Source organism: Heteronotia binoei, chromosome 3 (assembly GCF_032191835.1).
Source record: "Heteronotia binoei isolate CCM8104 ecotype False Entrance Well chromosome 3, APGP_CSIRO_Hbin_v1, whole genome shotgun sequence".
In the NCBI taxonomy this organism is placed as follows: Eukaryota; Metazoa; Chordata; class Lepidosauria; order Squamata; family Gekkonidae; genus Heteronotia; species Heteronotia binoei.
Window position 1 is genome coordinate 128472495 of NC_083225.1, and position 18977 is coordinate 128491471.

Genomic DNA, 18977 nt, shown 5'->3' on the forward strand with positions numbered 1-18977 from the left:
AAAACTAATGAGTGTTGCAAATAAATCTTGCTCCCCCCTGAATTTTGGAAATTCCCCAACTATTGGTCATTTGCCTTCATATTTATCAACTCTCCATGTTCCAAAATTGTGCAGAGCATTTACCCTTGCCAGATGCAATACTATTCCATCAGCAGTTACCTATGGTAGATATTTTAAAAAATTCCACTTTCATTAAGACTTTGTATATGTAATTTAAAACAAGTTGACTTGTCGTCCCGTTTTTTTCTTCATTGTCCCCTATATGATACTACATGCCTTAGGTTTCTAGATCCAATTCTGTTCACTATGACAGGCTGCTCAGACGCTGTAAAGGTTTGCTGTCTTCTGAATGATTTGTCTTCTGAAATAACTGAAAAGGTTTCTTTATTCTTGAGTCTGGTAATCTAAGATCAATTGTCCAATGTACAGCTGCTTATGACTGTTTTTGTTATTTCTGTAGCTGTTTACCTGTTGGTTTGTTTATAATCTGATATATACCAAAAAAGGCTTTTGAGTTTGAGTTTGACTGAAAATCTAACACGTGACTTTCTTCATTGCACTTCTATGCATCTTTTACAACTATGGATTTTTGCATTGCTGTAATCTTGTGCAACGGTGGTAAAGGCTTTGTTCTCCCTTGTATGTGAACATTGTTGCTTATTAGCTATGTTATATCCCCTTTTATGGGGTATTTTTTTGTAAATTTGTAAATTACAGTTTTTTAATAAAAACTGCATGTGTGCATTTTATGTGGCTGTTTATGCTTATTTATGTTATGCTTGGCTATTTACAAACATTGAAATAGCTGCCTTCAAGTACAACATCTTTATTGGCATATAAAATAGCTACCTTTATACCAGTAGGACAGGGAGGGTCACAGGAAGGAAACAAGGTTGGAAGGGGGCCACGGTTGGAAAAAGGTTGAGAAACACTGGTTTAAATGACTCTCAGACATTTAAACCAAACAGCTGAGAGGTGGAAAGCTCCCCACACTCAGCTGTTTAATTGACCACCCTGGTTTCTGCTTTCCACAAGAAACAGAAAGCAGGGGTTTAAACGTTAAATGGCTCATGAACTGGGTTAGTTCTCAAATCAACCTCCCAGTTTGTATCCATTCATGGTTTGGTTCATGAACCACAATCCAAACCATAAAAATGCCCTTTGTGCCCATCTCTAATGCCAAATGTGCATGCACACTACAATATTTGCAGTGCAATTCTAAACAGAGTTACTCTCCTAAATCATAATGGATTTAGAAGGATATAACTGTGCTGTAGATTGCACTGATTGAAGTAAAAACAGAAACAGAACAATGGAAAATTTCTCAACCATGGGTTCCACTGCCAAAACAAAACTAGATAATTTGGAACATCAAAAATCAAAAGGAAGAAAATTCACAAGATGATAATTGTAGAAACATTTTGCCCTTGATCTTTAATTTCTTTTGTGTTCACTGTATCAGTTAGCACACCGTGCTTTCAGCTACTGTTTTCTAGGATCTGCCAGATGGACTGATGTGAGGAATCAATGCATTGTAAAGCATTAAAGATAAGGGACACAGGCATGCACTGATGTCTGAAAAAGATAGAAAAGATACTAACATTTCGCCATAGGAATTGCTAATGAAATGCAATGCCATCGTAAACAGTTCTGGATATTTGTGTATTACTTCTACATCAATCCCCCCAAAAAAATCTTAGACTCTGTAAAGCATTAAATCTTGTTTAAGCTTATGTAAGACGACTATTTTCATAAGGCCAATAATGTGTTTAGAACACTAAGATTGCCACCTGTTAACTGGTCTCATGGGTAGGGTAAGCCTGCCTAGTATCAAATAGAGCCTGTGTGTTTCATTTTATAGATCTACAATATGGAACAGTTTCCCTGAGAGGATGAAGGAGGCACCATCTCAAGCATTTAGGACATGTTGCCAGGGCTGTTAATGGGGTGGAGCCTACAGGGATTGGGGGGTGGTCTTATAATGGGTTTTATTGTATTCTGTTTAAAATTGCAATTTGTATACATCTTGACCTATGGTAAAGAATTTTAATTTAAAGTATACATTGCATATATATTGGATTCTTTTGGGTTTCATGTGTGCTTAGGAAGTTATTTTTTTTCTGTTTCTTTTGCAAAACTTCCAATTATGCTAATTTCCTTTGCTGTTACATCTGTTGTGCTGTATTTAAGAAATGTAATCAATGTAAATGTTTGCTGATGCTTTGATTTTTAATTCTGATCTCAAATAATAACAAATTTAACTAAACTAAACTTGTACAATTGTAATATCTACTTTTCCACACCTGCTTTTATGGCATGTATTGGGAACAGGTCAACTGTTTATCATATAGAACAGTGTTTCCCATTGGCAGGGTCGTGACCTGGTATTGGGCCACAGAAGCCTCACTACCGGGTCACAAGGAAAGCCAAAACTAGCCCCAACCCCAGCAAAGCTAGCCCTGCCCCGTCTCTGTGTTGTGCAGAGAGAAGCTAGACTGCCTCTCCTTCCTTCTCCCCTGATCCCAGTGTTTGAGAGAAAAGCTAGCATCCACTGGCACTTTAGACCCATGAAGTGTTCTTCAAGGTATGAGCTTTCATATGACTTGCTGTATGTTCTTTTGGGGAGATTTCCCGGGGATCCCTGGGCAGCAAAGAAGGGTGTGTGTGTGTGTGTGTTTTCAGCCGGGAGGGGCGGGGAGTGGGCATTTCAGTAGCTATTTTTTTTACCAAATGACTCCTGGGCAGAATTTTTGCTGGCTGGGGTCATCTGATGGTGAGGAAGGCTTCTTTCTTTCTTTCTTTCTTTCTTTCTTTCTTTCTTTCTTTCTTTCTTTCTTTCTTTCTTTCTTTCTTTCTTTCTTTCTTTCTTTCTTTCTTTCCCTTTCTCTTTTTTTTCCCCTGCCATTTTTACTGAATGAAACTTTTCTGTTCATCATACTGTTGTTGCAGACATAGGAGCTCTGCCAATGAAAAGTTGGCACCCCCAGTTGTAGTCAGGTGGCCTTCTATGAGATTTCTGTGTGAGTGAATGAGAGTAAGAGGTGTGGGGCAGAAAGAGATTTTTGGAGATTACTGCGGTATATTTCAACAGCACTGGAAGAGATGGTACTATGAACCTGGCACCATTTTACTGGCCCTGCTTTTAACAGCTGTCTGACACCAAAATTAAACTCTTCCTGTAGATATTAAAAAGAATTAAAGTAGTTCACTGGCTAAGTATCTGCACAACAGGTTGCTTTTAAAGACATGGGAAACACAGCCAGTAAAAAGCTGCAAGCCCCTCATAAATATCCTGTTTGGGATAACAAGAAAAGCTTGTATGAACTTCATATAACTTGAAATTAATTCATTAATTGCAGTACAATTCTCTGCTACCCTTCACAGCAATTTCCCCGTGTTTCAACCAAAGAAAAGTATGAAAAATAGCTGTCGAAAGGGTTCCAGTAGTAGCAGCTGAAGGAAGGGCCTACTAAATGTGTCAGCATATTTTGAGGTAGAGCAGCTGCCAGGGCCCAGTGTGGGTGGTACACAGTGCTGGCATTCCTGATGGCAATGGCAACAGTACTACCAACTGCATACACTGGCCAATGCTGTTGAGGAAGGGATGTGTAGGTGGTGCAGGCAATTGAACACGGGTATTAGGAGTGCTTTTAAACTGGAGAAGAACACACAAACAGGTGCATGCAGGTGTGGGGGTGAAAAGAGGGGACCGCCCATTTTCAACCCCCATTTTGGCTCAGCATAAGTTTCAGAGAGATTTTTCTGAAAATGAATTTACTTCCGAAGAAGAGGCAGGTTTGGGGGATGCCCTGGAAGTGACATCACAGGAAAAGATGGAGTATCAATAGAAGTATAGTGTCCAGATCATGTGAAGTGATGATGGTATCACTTTACTCTGCTCTGGTTAGACCTCGCCTAGAGTACTGTGTTAAGTTTTGGGCACCACAATTTAAGAAGGATATAGACCAGCTGGAACATGTACAGAGGAGGGCAATGAAGATGGGGAGGGGTCTGGAGACCAAGTCCTTTGAGGAAAGTTTAAAGGAGCTGGGTACGTTTAGCCTAAAAGGAGATGACTGAGAGGTGATATGATACCATTTTCAAGTACTTGAAGAGATGTCATATATAGGATAGTGTTGAGCTGTTTTCTGTGGCCCCAGGAGGTTAGTTCTGAACAGGATGAAATTAAATCAGAAGAGTTTTTGACTGAACATTAGGAAGAACTTCCTGACAGAATGGTTTCTCAGTAGAACAGGTTTCCTTGGGAGGTGGTGGACTCTCCTTCCTTAGAGTTTTTCAAACAGAGGCTAGATGGACATCTGACAGCAATGCTGATCCTGTGAACTTAGGGAAAAGCATTTGTGAATTTCCTGCATTGTGCAGGAGGCTGGACTAGATGACCCTTTAGGTCCCTTCCAATTCTATGATTCTACAATTCTATGATCATTTATCCATCTTGAGTCTTAATGAGAAAAGCAGTGTATAAATGAACTAAGTAATAAAATAGAAAAGTACTTGTGTTAAATCAGGGGTGTCAAACATATGGCCCACGGGTCAGATCAGGCCCACAGAGGGTTCCAATCAGGCCCTCCAGCAACTGGCTGTCATCTGTTTCATTTTCCCTTGCCTGCTTTTTTCAGTCGCCATTTTGTGTTTCTCCCCGGACAGACCAGAGCAGCAAAGCAGACTTCCCCTCTCCCCCCTCCCTTTTCCCAATGAGTACTAATGTTACCACCAGCGAGCCTGCAGCAAACGTGGACTATTGCACCCTTCTTAAATCTTCGTTTGCGAAGCCAAGCCGAGAGACTAATGTTTTAAACAAAATTTATTTTAAGCTTTTAAAAAATCTTTACTATGTCCTTTATGAAGTTTATATCTCTGCTACCTGGCATTACAATTAATGACACACATGGCCTGAACTAACATAGCCCAATTTATGTCAGATCTGGCTCTCATAAAAATGAGTGTCTATATCTCCAGTAATCATTATTTCCTCAGGTTTACCCAGCAAATTTTTCCTTCACATTTTCCTTTGATTGGGGGTCTTGAATTTAGACTTCCCTAGGCTAACACTGACCACATGGCTGTGTCTCTGTTCTTGTAGTTTTTTTTTTTGGGGGGGGGGGGGGAGTTGTATTTCTTTTTTAGTTGTAGTCATTTTTCTGGGGGAAATTATAATTTTGTAGACAAGCACATAGCCCTACAGTCTTGGTGCCTTCACATGTTCTTGACTAGTGTATGAAGCAACTTCTGTACAAAAGCTCACAGTGTCCAGCTGCTTCATATTCCTCTGGGTCTTAGGCTCAAAGCATTGACCATGTATCTGTAATGAATGTCAATGAATCAAAAGTAGATTTGCAACTAACAGATGTGCACCCCTGAGCAGCACATATTCAAGACTGGTACAGCACAGACATTGTCTGCAGTTTTTGATGCAATAATTCATAGCAAGAGGTGACATTTATCAGAGACTGTAAAACAAAATATTGCAAGTGTGCTAATATTTTAAGCATGTTTTATCTTAAGTTTAAAAAAATCTTTAATTATGTCTGTGCCCTTTATAAAGTTTATATGTCCGCTACCTGGCATTACATTTTATGATACACATAGGCAAGCCCGACAAGGTCTAATTTATGTCATATCCAGCCCTCATAACAAATGAGTTCGACACCCCTGTGTTAAATGGTCTAGGTATGCATGCATGTGCTGGATTCTGTTGTGTTTCCACAATACCTTGTTTGCGTATTTATATACAAAGTTTGTTTGGACAGATGTAATTCAACAGATGAATGAATATATATCTTGAGTAACAAGTATTTACGTTGTGTCTATTTATAATTTCATTGGAATTTTCTGAAATTCTGCCATTTGCACAGTCCCTTGTGAGAAACCCATTCCCTTAATGTTAATGCTTTCTAACGGCCTTTCAGAATACCAATAGATTTGCATAGCCATTTGAAAGGCACCAAAGCATCTCTATAGTTTTTATCAATGAACACAGTTTACAAGCCTAACATTTTTAAAGATTGTTACAATGCCAGCCATTAAAAGTTCAAGCTAAAAACCTCTATGTCATTCTCTATTATTCCTTTTATTGTATTACCTGCAATGTCTGGCAGACATATTTACATATAATACTGAAACTATGCGGGGGGGGGGGGGATGATGTTTAACTCCTCACCACAAGCAGAAAATTTAAGGGTGCTAAGGATAGAAATTGCAAAAGAAGGAAGGGTGATTTTCACCTCTTCCTTCTCCCACTGTAACCCCTGTCCCTGTGATTACAAATCCATATAATTCCGTCAAACCATGGAAACTACATTATGGATATTGGAAGAGACTGCTGGAGGGGAAAGAATGTAACAAATATCTGTAAGTTCCATTAACAGTAGCTAGTGCAGTTTTAAACCATTTCAATTTTGTGATTTTTTAAAATTAGATTATATACAGGAAAATTCTTATATGAAAGTGAAATCATCCTTATCAGTTTAGAGAGAATACATGCATCTGCCTAACCACTGTAATCCAATAAATTTGGCTTAACAATGTACACATTTTTTTTAGATAGCTATTGCTTATTATGAAATTGTTCCAGTGGCTCTTTGGCAAAAACTTCTGGAAAAAGTTACCTGGGTCTTTCCAATCCCCCATCAGCATTTTTATTTTGCTGTCAACAAGCTGGTTCTCTAAATGATAGGTATTTGTTGAATGATGAATATTTAAAATACTAATGTAGGATTCTATGTACAAGCATCCTGTGACTAGTAGTACATAGTGTATAGGCTAGCTGGAGCCTCCACTGAAACTAAAATGGTTTGTGATATGTTCCTATTAATGCAGTAATATTTGTTGTAAAGAGCATCACATATTAATATTTAAAGTACTCACCACTCAGCACATACCTGTAATACTGCCATGCTTCCTGAGATGTCAAGAAGACAACTGATTATGGTGAAAGGATCAATCTCCTGTGGATGTACATTAAATGCTATCACAGCAAGTATTAGTCTCCTGTTAATGATAGTTATAACTTTTGTCTAGACACCCCCTTTCTATACCAGATTGGTGCTTTATATATGTATTTCACTCCAGCACACCTTCAGATTATAGGGCAAGGAATCCTAAACAGTTCTACTTAGAAGAAAATTCCATTTCATTGAATATGGCTCACTCCAAGGAAAAATGTTCTTAGGATTCAAACCAAAATTTGAAACCAAAAACAGATTATCCTGGGTGCCACACAAACCTTACAGAATCACACACACACACTAACACACACAGTATTTTCTGACATATATTCCCTTGGTTGTGTCTCTCATAGTCTTGCATTTACTGGATAAGAAAGTAACAAAATGTGAGCAAACAAGCAAGCAAGCCAGGAGCTGCTGAGGAAGAAAACTACAGAATTTTTTTGCGAGTGCATGGAATCCATTGCAATCATTCCTGCCAAATACAGAAAACTTTAGGATGAAGCTTTGTGGGATTTTCATAGCCATAGGCATATGCTTACTTTGGTTCTCCCAGGTGTCAGCTTTCTAGCCAACACCCTCATCCCAAATTCCACATCACATATTTCTAACCATATTTCTTACTACTATTACATAGTGGCCTTAATTTGCTTATGATGACGGTGTCTCATTGTGTTTGCTGGTTTTCTGCCCACTTTAAAGTCTATTATACAAAACTGGAATACATTATTGTTATACAGATAGAAGGAAAATTAATTGAATCATTACTAGAACAAAATATTGTCGCCCAATGTGATGACAAGCAATCTATTGGAAGGCAAATTGTACACAGGTATTATGACAGCTTGCTGTTTCCTGGAAGATTTTTTTGCATTTTTACTATATTTTGAAAATATTAGATTGAAAAAATATTGCAGTAGAAATATCATGGAAATGTGTCACATTTATAATTATACTTAATGTTCCATTTTTGTTGTTTTATGACTTTTACTGCTATCATGACTACTATCTCTAAGGGCATGATTACATGCTTCTTTTTAAAATGGGACTCATTTGGTCTATGTGCAAGCAATTCAAACTATTCAGCTGCTGCTTTAAGCCAACATGAATCCCCTAGCAGTTCATGAGACTGACACGAAATATCACAATGTATGAAAGATCAACTAATGTGCATAGTAAATGGAGCATTATTGAGGCACAATATCTCTGTATGTATTTCTAATTCTGAACTTGGCCCCAGGGTGTGGATCAGAAAATCCACATAATGGTTCCAGGTACAGAAAGGGTAGCTGTTTCTACAAACCCGGGGGAGCCAACAGGGTGGGGGTGGGAACCCAACATTGATTTGAAAAAATGGAACAAGAAGGTAATGTGTTTCCACCCATCACAACCTCAAAAAGAAGGAGGAGGAGGATAGGCTTCTAGGGAACATAGTGACCTGATAAGGAGCACTTTCATAGGCTCCAGTCCTTTCTTGCCATGAGGTGAACAACACAAGGAAATGAGAGAATATACTTCTCTATCCTTACCTATCCCGCATGGGGGAAACCAAACTGACAGATGAACTTGTCCTGGGTTCTGGAAATATTAAGAGCAGTTGAGATAAAAAGGGGGTTTTGCCGATTAGGTCAACCAACCTCAATCAATTGTTTTCTTTTTGTTCCTTTTTGTCCTAAACAAATCTGGATTCAGTAATCTTGGCAATATTTGGATATTTTGGCTAGTTTTGAACTCCCAGAATTGTGATCATAATTGAAAAGACTGACAGTCTTCCAGCAGTGTTTGAAGTCAGTTTCCAATATATAGTAAAATTTGTTTGAAGTGTTCATTATTTCAGCTGTGACATGATAGAGTGAGGATTAATAAAACTCAATTTTTCCAGACAGTTGGCTCATCAGAAAGACAAGATTTATTTATTTTATTTTGATATATATTTTCCTGTTTCAACATGTGAAATTTCTCAAAATGAAAAACAACATGAAAACATAAGGGGTTTTTTTCCCTCTGAAGATCTTAAATAAATCAGCATACTGAAAAACAAAATAAAGACGCTGTTGCTCTCCCTCCCTTTCTCCTTCCCCTTTCCCCTCCTTTTCATTTATCTCCTCTCCCCTGCTTTACTATACTATAATTTTAATAGGAACAATTGTTTTGTTGTTGACAGATTGATGTTTATGATTTAATTATTAGAATGGTTAGGAGATAACCTACCTTTCTCATCTACATTGTATCTATTCTGTATATTTATTGCTTGCTACATTTAGCCCTTTTAAAAAGAGCTAATGGATATATACCTTAGTTCAATTATTTAAATATTATAAACTTTCTTCTGCATTTGATATTTGCATTTGCATTTAATATATGCATATATGGAATGTGTGTACAATATTTTTAAAAACAGAAGAGCTAAAAGAAAATGGCAACAAGAACATGACAAGGACACAAAGAAAAATGAGTACAGATTAAACATATTGAATTTAAGAAACTGTGGAAAATTATTGTGAATATTGGTGAACCAAATTCAGCCATTTGAAGAAAGAACTCAAAATGCGATTCGAGATTTAGAGAAAGGAACCTTAAAGACTATCCAGAGTATTCAGAGAAATATCCAAGAATCTGAGGAAAGGACATTCAAGAAGTGTGTCAAGAAATATTGATTGGACTATCAGAAATTAATTTACACTTATAAGAACAAATAGTAGAAATCATAAAAATTAAATAAAAACATAATAGAACACTTTGAGAAAGGCAGGAAAGGTAGGATTTTCAGATTGAGAAGGCAGAATAGAGAAATGAAATCCTTGAAACTGAATTTAATAATCTGCATGTCAGAAATATCCCAGAGGATTTGGAGGAGCCAATTTTTTTCAGGGGAATCTTTCATGATTTACTTCAGAATTATTTGAAGGTAGAAGGAAGACTTTCTGCACATTGATCAGATTTTTTGAGTGAATTCAAGATTTGCATCCAAGAATAAGCTACCTTGAGATAAACTGGTTCATGGGGCTCATTTGGTAGAAAAAGAGGTTCCAGAGCTCATTAGCACAACTCATTTGCATATCCCACACACCCCTGAAATCATGAGCTCAGGATCTACCTTAATGCTTCTTCAATTATAATTATCATAATAAAACCTTACTCCCATCTTACTTTTTATATGACTTTTTCTATGTGGCCATGGTGGCATGATGAAGATTTCCATCTGTCTGCTTTATATGTTTTGGTTATTTTCCCATTTTTGTGGGGGGCAAATATTAAAAAGTCTGCCAATCTTAGAGCTTGATGACCTGCACATTTTGCCAGTGAGAATATAAGGATAGAGATATTGTGTCCTGTATGAGCTTTTGCTTGAAGATGATGTCTTCAGTGACTTTACGAAATTGTTTCATAATCCCTTGCATGAGGAAAACTTTATTGAAACAGGAAGTGGAACACCAGCTGTCCTGTCACAACTGGATAATTTTTTTTCATGGGATTCAAGAAATTGCAACATACTTCATGTCATTGAAGTCCACACTGAAAATTGTGCCATCGCTATGGAATAATTTTTTAAGGATTGGACTTGATTTCATGTGTTTGCTTGTCAATATGCATTTGTTAACCTGTCCTTATTGTAATAAAAGTTTTGAGAATTTAATAATTCAGTAACCAGTTTTAATGTACTCAAAATCTTGGAGATCAGCAAAATTCTCACAGGGGATTTAAACAATGGAGTTCAGAAGCAAGGGGTTTGGGGGGGGGGAGGCTAAGAAAGAAAGAGCACAATAAAATTTAGAGGTTCTGGAGCTCCACTCAGTGTTAGCTCCTGCCCAAAATGAGACCTGCTGGTTCAATTTACATACATGAGACACAATACTAAAAAACCAAGTATATCCAGAAGTCCAGATCTTTCAGGATTTTCCAACAATTCCGTTGAAGAAAAGGAAAGACAGACTTTTTGAGATAGATTTTATAAAATAAATAAAATATTGTTGGAAAATACCACTTGCAATAGAGGTATTTTAATTAAAAGGAAGAATAATAATCATAACAGAGGAACAAGCCAAGGTATTGGCCAAACACCAGCAAGCAAAGGACTTACATAGAGGAACTGAAAGAGAATCTCCAAGAAATTCAAAGCAATCTACTAGTAGCTTAAAGCAAAGTTCACAGACCAAAACCTTGAAAAAACAAGCATAGAAAATGATAAACTAAATGTGTCAACAACATCAGAGCAATAAATTAAAAATAATATCATTAAATATCAATGGATTGAATTATCCTTCATACTGCACAAAAATCTCCAATCAACTGAATAAACAAAATGCTGATAAATGCATACAAGAAATTCATTTTTAAAAAAAGAAGAAACATGAGTGCTTTTAAAACAATAAAATTAGGCAAATATCTTGCTTCAGTACAAATAAAAAATGTAGAGTCTCCATTTACATAAACAATCCACAATTAAAAGTATTAGAAGAATTAAAAGAGTCAGATGGAAGGTGTCTAATTTTAAAAATGAGACTCCCAGTAGGCAAAATATACATGATAACAGCAATGTATGCACCAGAATCAGTTTGGTATAGTGGTTAAGTGTGCAGACTCTTATCTGGGAGAACCGGATTTGATTTCCCTCTCCTGCACATGCAACTGCTGGAGTGACCTTGAGTTAGTCACAGGTTCTCACAGAGCTGTTATGCTTAAGAGCAGTTCTGATAAAGCCCCACCTACCTCACAGGTTGTCTGTTGTGGGGAGGGGAAAGGAGATTGTAAACCACTCAGAGACTCCTTTGTGTAGTGAAGGGTGGGATATAAATCCAATCTCCTCCTCCTCTTTTCTTCTCCTTCATCATCATCAAATAAAGACAAAGGTTTTTTTAAAAAAAAAATTCCCCCCAAACTATGCTAGATTTCCAAGATGAGGAAATAATGATTATTGGAGATATAGAAAAAAAGACAGATTAAGAAATATTAAAGCACGGGTGTCCAACTCATTTTTATGAAGGCCAGACCTGACATAAATTGGGCTTTGTTAGTTCAGGCCATGTGTGTCATTAAATGTAATGCTAGGTAGCAGAGATATAAACTTCATAAAGGACATAGTAAAACACAAAGATTTTTTAAAAGCTTAAAATAAATTTTGCTTAAAATATCAGCTCTCTGTCTTAAAGTTGCTTTTTTTGTATCTTTCCCGTGAATCCAGGAAATGGGGCAAAGAAAGCTCTGGTTCTTTCCTTCCTTTCCCAGGGGACCAGGAGGGGGGAGGAGCCTCAGACAATTAATGGAAGAGAGGCTTGGCTCAGTAGTTCTGCTGTGCAACTTAGAGAGCCTGGAAAAGCAATCTATTCCTCCCCATTTTCTCCCCAAGGCAGGAATGAGGAAAATAAAGGTTTTGCTCTGTAGCTCCTGTGCAATCAAGCAAGCATGGCAAAGCAAGCTGTGATGTAGAAGGAAGCAAGAAAGAGAGAAGGAAGCAGATGAAATCCAGTTGCTCAGGGGCCTGATAAGAGCCTTCTGGGGGCCTGATTTGGCCCCTGGGCCACATGTTTCACACCTCTGTATTAAAGGTTGAAAATTACCTTAAAATGTGCTTTAATACATGGAAATGCTAGACTTCTGGAGGACCAAACATCCAAAGAGCAGAGTCTTTACCTTCTTTTCAGATAAAGTTTGAGAATGGATTTAGAAAAATTAGAGTTCAACCAAAGTTATTTGCAAACCATAATCTCATAGAAGTAGGTTTGCAATGGAGTAAATGAGAAAAAGACTGAGATTAAATGATACTCTTTTACTTCAAGAAGATCTAATAAATAAGTGTAAAAAAGATTTGGAAGGGTTTTTTTTTAAAAAAAAATAAACAACATAGAAGGAATATCTCCAGCTACAATTTGGGACACTGTCAAGTCTGTGTATAACTCTGGCTCGGGCAGAGCATTCTGGGAAAGAACCAAAGTATATTCAAGTGCTGCTAGCTTAAACTCTGACCGACCCCCTCCCTTTTGTTATGTAGTATTGCTTTGGGAAATGGGAGAGTGTGAAGCGATAATCGGTGCCTTCTCAGGCCAGAGGCAATGTAGGAGTCAGGAGTCTGCCTTGTTCAAGGCCAACGGGCCTGGGAATGAAAATTGTAACATCTATGTGTGAATGTGCCCTGCATAGTGCCCCTCCCTCAGGAATCCTTTTGATGTACCCCTTATAGCTTGGTACCTACTGTATGATCTTCAGTCTTTCAATACTGGCAGATTCAATAACGAGTCCTTGTTGATAAAAGTAACTAGTTTATTAAAGTCTGGTACTTGTGGTACTTGTGGCAATGCCAGTATTGAAAGACTGAAGATCTGCAGACTTGACAGAAACAAGTAAAGCTTGTTTTCTACCAAAAAGTGAGAATGATTAGAATAAACTAAGGCAATAACAGAAAAAAATCAGATTGGAACAAGAACATAAAAACAATTATAATAAAAACACAGCAGATATTTTTTAAAAAAACAAATTAGATATATTAAAAGTAGAAGTAGTACAGAAAAAAATAAAAATTCTAAAAGAAAGATATGTTGAATATGTGAATAAATCTGGCAGCTATCTGGCATATTGTCTCAGAAAGGAAAGAGAAAAAAGAGTGATAACAGATGTAAAGAAAGGAGACCAAATTACATATCCAGAAAAAGAAACACAAGAACAATTTATCAGTGTTCACTCAGGATTATGCAAACCAAAGTTTATTTCAGAAGAAAGAATATAAGAACTTTCAAAAGACATCCTGATTGCAAAGTTTATGACAGAACATAGAATAATATTAAATCAAACAATAACAATTCAAGAAATCTCTCAAGCAATAATGAACATGAAGAAGGAAAAAGCGCCAGGGCAGGACAGATTGACAGAAACATATTATAAACATTTTGAAGAAGTATTAATAATAAATTTATAAGAAGTTATAAATAAGATAAAAAGGGAAAAGACAATACCCCTGACATGGCAAGAGGAGTATATAATAATACATAAAGAGGGTAGAGATATATTGTTAGCAGAGTCTTATATATCTATTTCTCTGTTCAGTGTAGACTAAAATTTTTGCCAGAATAATGGCAGAAAGATTAAGAAAACACATATCAAATTTAATGCACTCCAACCAAACAGGTTTTGTACATTTGAGCATTTTGTATGATGGATATTTAAGATTTTACTCCAGTTAGAAATGGAAGATGAACAAGTGAAAAAATGTATGATTAAGTGGATACAAAACCTTAAATGAATTGTTAAGAAAATTAATTTGTCCTGCTTTTGGAAGTACTTTGAATTTACTATTATTTGAATGTAACACTTGGTATAAGCACATTGTATTCCCCAAACTAATTGTCATTCGTATTTATAGTTTAATTAGTCTTTATAAAAAATACAAAACATGCAGTTGTTTATTCATTTATTTTAGAATTTTGTACATTTTTTTTGTTCTACCAAATATGCAGTAATGGCAAAATTAACACCCTATTTGAGAACCAGGTACATAACAAAAATTGAGGAAAGATAGTGTGTGTATTAGGCTAGCAGGAGACAAAGTTAAAGTGAGAACACATCATATACAATGTACAGTAATGAAATAGAAGTAGAATTAAAATGTTTCAAATGTAATATCTAAATAGGTGAAACTATATTAGCTGGTGACTTTCATCTAGTACTAGATATGAAATTGGACAGATCTAAACCTTCTTCTAAAACTCATAAAAGCTTGACAACAGAATTTAAAACTAATGGATGGACAAAGTTAACTACTTAGATATTTGGTGTATGCAACATTTAAAAGAAATGGACTATACATACTATTCTCCTCGTTTTAATACCTATACTAAACTAGATTATATTTTTGTATCTCCCCAATTAGTAAATTCTGTAATCTCATCTGAAATTGGCACAAAACTATGGACAGATCATGCATGGATTTCGTGCTTAATATCTGGCATTATAAATGTTCCCACATGTAAAGAATGGATGTTAAATTCATCAACCTTGCTACAGGAAAAATTTAGGGCCCATTACTACTACAATACAAAACTTTTTTCAAGATAATAAACAATGTGAAGTCCCTTTACCTACAACTTGGGATGCTATGAAAGCAGTGACAAAAGGTAACATCATTTCTTTGGTAGCCCATCATAAGAGATAAAAAATGAAATTTAAACAAGAACTTCTTATCAAAATAGAACAGCTAGAAAAACAACGTAAACAAACGGGAAGTAAGAAGATCTGTAAATATTTACAAAATGAAAGAGATGCATCGGCTGCACTAGAAATTAAGCATAATCTATTGTATTTAAAACATAAATATTGGGCCAAATCACCTAAAACTCTCAAAATACTTTCATGGAAACTAAAAAAGGGATAATACACTAAAATTTATACAACATATAAAAGACCAAAAAGGCCAAATCCATTTAAAAATTGAACAGATTATTAAATCTTTGCTGATTATTATAAACCATTATACAATTCAAAAAATCCTACACAACCTGATATTGATGCTTATTTAAATAGACAAAATATATATCAAAAAATTCAATCATATAGCATTGATGGAACATCCCATAATGCAACTGGAAGTGCTTGATGTTATTAAAAATTTTAAAAATAATAAAACACCAGGCAACGATGGTTTTCCGGCAGAATTTTACAAAACCTATAGAGACATCTTAATTGGGCAACTAGCCGATATATGTAATGCCATAATGGAATCTGGAATCATGCCCTCTTCATGGAAGATGGCAAACATTGTCATAATGCCAAAACCAGGGAGGGATCTTACAAATTCACTTTCATATGGGCCGATTTCTCTCCTAAATTAACATGCTAAAATATTTTCTGCAATTTTGATGGCACGCTTGAATAAATTTATAACCAGCTACATCAATGTAGATCAAACAGGTTTCATGCCTCATAGAAATATAGTAGATGCTATAAGGAAAATGTTAAATGTAATCATTTATGGGAAACAAAAAAAAACATTTAGTCTGCTATTGGCTATTGATATTGAAAAAGTCTTCAGTACCATACAGACAAAATACCTATCCCAATTGCTGTCCAGAATGGGATTTGGGACTCACTTTCTAAGGACAATTCAAACAATCTATGATAGACTGCAAACCAGACTGAAAATTAATGGACATCTATCTGAACCTATTTTGCTTACTAGATGTATGTCATGGGTACTGGGGACCCTGCAGAAGAAGCTGAGCCTGCAGAAGAAACTGTGCCCCTGCCACCTGCACCAGTGCCCCTGCCTCCTGCTGGAGAAGATCCAAGCCCCCCTGCCTCGCCCTCTCGGGTGGCTCGTGTGCGTGACCGCCTTCGTCAGGACCTCAGGGATCGGAGGAGGGCGGCACGCTCACGAGCAAGACGCTCCCTGAGCCCTGAGTTTTGAAAGGATTCTGGCCCTTCTAGGAGTGAGGATGCTTGAGTCTTAGCAGGATCCTGGCTGCCTCTCTGAGCCAGCAATTAGCCCAAATGGGCAACAGACAGCAGAGGGCTATATAGCTGTGGGCTTTGGGAGGAGGCTTTGTGGAAGCAACTAGTCACTTACTTGATGTTCTAGCATCCACTTTGGCTTTTGACTTTGGCTTCTGGACCCCCTGACTTTGGCTTTGACTTCTGGACCCCCTGACTTTGGCTTCTGAACCTCTGACCTGTGATACCTGGACTGTGATTTGGTTTTGGCGCCTTGGACCCTCTTTGCTCACCGGCTACAGACCTTGGACTGCCCCTGGACTTTGCCTGACCCGGCCCCAGCCCGTGACAATGCACAAGGCAGGGCTGCCAACTTTCTCCTTTGCTATTTGCAATCGCAGTTGAACTGTTGGCAGCCACCATCTGAAATAATGATCAAATAAAAGGCTTTTTGATAATGGGAACCAACTTTAAGATTAATCTTTTTGCTGATGATGTAATTATGTTTCTCACAGATCCACTGAATTCCATACTAGCAGCTGTTGATGAACTAGATTGTTTTCAATTGTTCTTGGGTCTAAAACTTAATCAAAACAAACCAGAACTTTATCCAATTAATTTAAGTATTGCACAAACCAATCAAATTCAACTACTATGTAAATTTAAATGGGTAAGTCAGAACCTATCCTATTTGGGTATAAAAATACCCTTGTGTTTGGAAAAATTATTTAAAACTTACTGTGATGATCTTTTCACTAAAATCGAATTGGCTATTAAACACTGGAAAACATTTAATCTTTCTTGAAATGGGAATCTAGATTTAGTGAAATCATTTATTCTACCTAAATTTATATTTTTATTTCATAATTTGCCAATCCCTATTCCTCCTGATAAAATTAAGTTGTGGCAGAACACTTTGAAAAAATTCATATGGGAGTCAAAAAAAGCACGAATCAGCCTGGTTACTTTGAACAAGCCCACCTTTTGGGGTGGATTGGCTTACCCAAATTTAGAATTGTATAACCAAGCATTTCAGTTAGCCGATTTAATCATATTGGTACAGCCTGATTCTACTCCAGATTGGAAAATAATTGAAATGTCATATATTTTTCCAGCACAACTGCATGAAGTCATTTGAAATAAGAAAAATACATATCAGACAAGGTTAAGAGTAAATTCAGTTTTATTTAACACACTAGCGATATGGGATAGATGGAAGCACAAATTAGCTTCTTCCGTCTCTCCAATGGCATGCTTTGTTGGTCAAAATTGGTTCCTCCCGGCCTTACCTCAAAATGCCTATAAAATGTTTAGAGAAAAAGGGTTAATTAGAATACAGAACATAACCAGACATGGCAAATTATTATCAAAACAAGAACTTGACATTAAACTAGATAAGACAACTCACTGGTTTATCTACCTTCAATTGCAACATTTGATGGAAAGTCCAGAAATTAAAATCCATTTACATAGACACTTAACAGATTATGAACGCTTACTTTCTGTTAGCAAATCTAATTGCAAAGGACTTATCTCAAAAGTTTATCAGATCCTTATGTCAATCAAAAACCCTATGCAGCCTTCCTATATTAAATTACAGCACAAAGACCTTAATAAAATTATTACAGACGACCAATGGAAAATGTTTTGGTGTTCTAATATTTATAAGACACCTATAATAACAGTATGTGTACAATCTTTCAAGTGTATATCACATTAGTATCTCTCTCTCTCTCTCTCTCGGCTTGGCTTCGCGAACGAAGATTTAAGAAGGGTGCAATAGTCCACGTTTGCTGCAGGCTCGCTGGTGGCATTAGTATCTAACACCACAACGACTGATCTACAAGAGTTCTACAATATCACCTTATTGTTGGAAAAAAATATGGTTAGTTAGGCACCTATTTACACTGCTGTTGGGCTTGCCGATGAATACAGGCTTTCTGGAACCAAATACATGAATATATATATTACATTACATCATACATGGTGCCTCTTTAGGCAGAGTTAATGCTTTTCAACCATTGGGAAAATAGAAAAATTCCATCAATAAGAAAAGAGTTAATAGCTTTATTCTGCTCTGCAAGCCAAACTCCTTTTAGCATGCTCTTGGAAGTCTGATCTACAGGTTCTGAATGGCTTTAAAATTGTGTGATCTTTGTGTAATGAATAAAATAGCTTCAAGCATTCATGAATCAGAAACTGGGATGTTTATCACTAATTTTGAGGAGTTATTGTTCCTTTTTTAAAATTACCTTTCTAATCAAGAACCTATTCCATTGTTGTCCAATACTGTCAAAGCTATACTTCTTATTTGAATATTCATGTCTGTAGACCATACGGTTTCATTATCGAAACATGTAGTGTTTTGAAATTTATGTTAAGACTGTTTTTTCTTAATGCTATATAATTTAGTATGTTGCCTCTTTGATGCCTATATAATGTTACCCCACTGATTGTTCATGTATTTACTTCTTGCAGTTGTTTTAGCCTAGTTTGTAAAATAAAATTTAAATGTGTGTGTGTGTGTATATATATATATATATATATACGCATACACATACTAAACTTTATATATATAGGTTCTCTATATAG